Source organism: Carlito syrichta, unplaced genomic scaffold, assembly GCF_000164805.1.
Source record: "Carlito syrichta isolate Samal-C Ts95f unplaced genomic scaffold, Tarsius_syrichta-2.0.1 Scaffold309926, whole genome shotgun sequence".
Classification (NCBI taxonomy): Eukaryota; Metazoa; Chordata; class Mammalia; order Primates; family Tarsiidae; genus Carlito; species Carlito syrichta.
In genome coordinates this window covers 67,235-70,473 of record NW_007254022.1, presented here as the reverse complement: position 1 = coordinate 70,473, position 3,239 = coordinate 67,235, and the positions used below count along the sequence as shown (strand labels likewise).

Below are 3,239 nucleotides of genomic sequence, written 5' to 3'. Positions count from 1 at the left end.
CAGGCGGGTCTCGAACCAGCGGGCTCAGGCAATCCACTCACCTCAGCCTCCCAAAGCACGAGATTACAGGCTGAGCCACTGAGCCCGTCTTAATTAATAATTCTTAAAATAATAATCTCAAATCATTTTGACTTTCAATGAGGATTTGTACTATATACATTTATGGAGACTTATTTTTATAAATATTTCAGTAAAATTACCTAAGTCCTCAAACATAAAACTACTGGAGTTCAACCTGTTTGAAGTATTCTGCAATTTATTTGATTCACATTAAAGATAAGAATTAGTTTTAATCTTCAAGTGTAGGAAAGCATCATTTAAAAATTTGATCATGCCAGGCTCGGTGGCTTAGCCTGTAATCCCGTGCCTTTGGGAGGCTGAGATGAGTGGATTGCCTGAGCCCGCGGGTTCGAGACCCGCCTGGGCAGCGAGACCTCATCTCTACAATAAATCAAAAAATCAGCCGGGCATAGTAGCGCATGCCTGTAATTTTGGCTACTCGGAAGTCTGAGGGGGAAGGATCACCGGAGTCCAGCAGGTGAGGCTGCGGTGGCCGGAAGCGGCCACTGCACTCCAGTCTGGGTGACCGAGTGAGACTCCAACTCAAAAAAAAAAAAAAAAAATTGATCATAGGCTGGGCATGGCGGTTCATGCCTGTAATCCCAGCAATTAGAGAGACCAAAGCGGGGGGATTGTTTGAGCCCAAGAGTTCAAGCCAACATAGTGAGACCTTGTCTCTTTAAAAAAAAAAAAATTAGCTGGGCATGGTGGCATGTGCCTGTAGGCCCAGCTACTTGGGAGGCTGAGGCAGAAGGATCACCTAAGCTCAGGAGTTTGAGGCTTTGGTGAGCCATGATTGTGCCAATGTACTCCAGCCTGGGTATTATTCATCGTAATACTTTATATGCTCATATAATAAATATCAAAATAAAGGGAATTACAGTACATAATTTTACCATTTAAGGACAACTTACTATTAAAGACAACTTATTTTAACAGGATTCCATCTTATGTATGCTTTCTTGGTTTTTTTACTTTTATGTTCTCACTGTACATCATGTATACTGAGTTTTAAGTCTTTAACATTATCGCATGATAAACATTTTCTTTTTTAAAAAATAGACTTGGCCGGCCTCGGTGGCTCAGCCTGTAATCCCGAGCCTTGGGAGGCCGAGGTGTGTGAATTGCCTGAACCCGCGGGTTCGAGACCCGCCTGGGCAACTGGCGAGACCTCATCTCCACAATAAATCAAAAACTAGCCGGGTGTGGTAGCACGTGCCTGTAGTTCCAGCTACTTGGAAGGCTGAGCGGAAGGATTGCTGGAGCCCAGCAGGTCGAGGCTGTGTTGGCCGGGAACGGCCATTGCACTCCAGTCTGGGAGACAGAGTGAGACTCCAACTCAAAAAAAAATAGACTTTATGTTTTAGAGAACTGTTCATTCAAAGCAAAACTGAGTGGAAGATACAGAGTTTCCACATACCAACAGTTACCCACACAGGTTCAGCCTTGCCCACTGTCAGCATCTGTGTCAGAGTAGTACACATGTTGACTTATTATTATTATTATTGTTATTGTTATTTTTGAGTCGGAGTCTCACTTTTTTGCCCTAGTTGAAGCACAGTGGCACACTCATGGCCACCGCACCCTTGACCTGCCGGGCTCAGGCAATCCTTCCTCTTCAGCCTTCCAAGTAGCTGGAACTACATGCCATCATGACCAGCTAATTTTTAAAAATTTATTGTAGAGACGAGGTCTCGCCATGTTGTCCAGGCTAGTCTCGATCCTGTAGCCTCAGGCAGTTCTCTCATCCCAGCCTCCCAACGTGCTGGGATTAAAAGTGTGAGCCACCACACCTGGCACATTAACATATCGCCTATTGTCTGTAGCCTATTGTCTGTAGTTTACATCAGGACTCATTCTTGGTGTCTATTCAGTGAGTCTGGATAAATTTATAATGACATGTATTCAGTTTTACGCTATCATACAAAGTCATTTTATCAAAGTCAATTTATCAAAATCCTCTGTGCTCTGCCTATTCAGCGCTCCCTTCCCTGATCTCCTGGTAACCACTGACCTTTTTACTGTCTCCTCATAGTTTTGCCTTTTCCAGAATGTTATACAGCTAGAATCATATAGTATTTATTTTTAGATTCCATGCTTATCTTTCATAAACATTGCAAGTGACTGCAGTTATTCCACTGAGTAGATATTAGTTATCACTAACCCTTCTTCTATGGTTAGACATTGGATGAATTCTAAGTTTTCACCATTATAAATAAGACTGCACTGAACATCTTGCATAAAAGTTAAGCTTTCTTGGCCGGGCTCAGTGGCTCAGCCTGTAATCCCGGCACTTTGGGAGGCCGAGGTGAGTGGATTGCCTGAGCCTGGTTTGAGACCCGCCTGGGCAACTTGATGAGACCTCATCTCTACAACAAATCAAAAATTAGCCGGGCATGGTGGCATGCGCCTGTAGTTCCAGGTACTTGGAAGGCTGAGGCGGAAGGATCGCTGGATGCCAGCAGGTCGAGGCCCGGCTACTGCACTCCAGTCTGGGTGACAGAGTGAGACTCCAACTCAAAAAGAAAAAAAAAATTAAGCTTTCTCTATCTTTAGCTACTTATAGAAAGTTATTTATAAAGATATAAATAAAGATATATAAATATTTATATTTATTAAAGTGATTTAGGAAGACATACAAGCGGCCCACAGGTATATGAAAAAATGCTCAGCCGGGCTCGGTGGCTCAGCCTGTAATCCCTCACTTGAGGAGGCTGAGGTGAGTGGATTGCCTGAGCCCACGGGTTCGAGACCCGCCTGGACAACTTGGTGAGACCTCATCTCTACAATAAATCAAAAAATTAGCCGGGCATGGTAGCGCGCGCCTGTATTTCCAACCACTCGGAAGGCTGAGGCGGAAGGATCGCCTGAACCTAGCAGGTTGAGGCTGCGGTAGCCAGGAGCAGCCACTGCACTCTAAGTCTGGGCAACAGAGACTCCAACTCAAAAAAAAAATGCTCAACATCACTAATCATCAGAAAAATGCAAATCAAAAGCACGAGATACCATCTCACACCAGTCAGATTGACTATTAATTATTTATTTATTTATTCATTCATTCATTTTTGAGTTGGAGTCTCACTCTGTTGCCCAGACTGGAGTGTAGTGGCCGCTCCCGGCCACTGCGGCCTCGACCTGCTGGGCTCTGGCAATCCTTCCGCCTCAGCCTTCCAAGTAGC

General features: G+C 44.5%; 1 protein-coding gene across 2 annotated transcripts in view; it reads left to right on the top strand.

The window, feature by feature from the left end:
• Positions 1 to 3,239, top strand: part of GDPD1 (glycerophosphodiester phosphodiesterase domain containing 1) — a 67,972-nt gene that overhangs the window by 39,778 nt on the left and 24,955 nt on the right. The gene's annotated exons all lie outside the window — the stretch shown is intronic.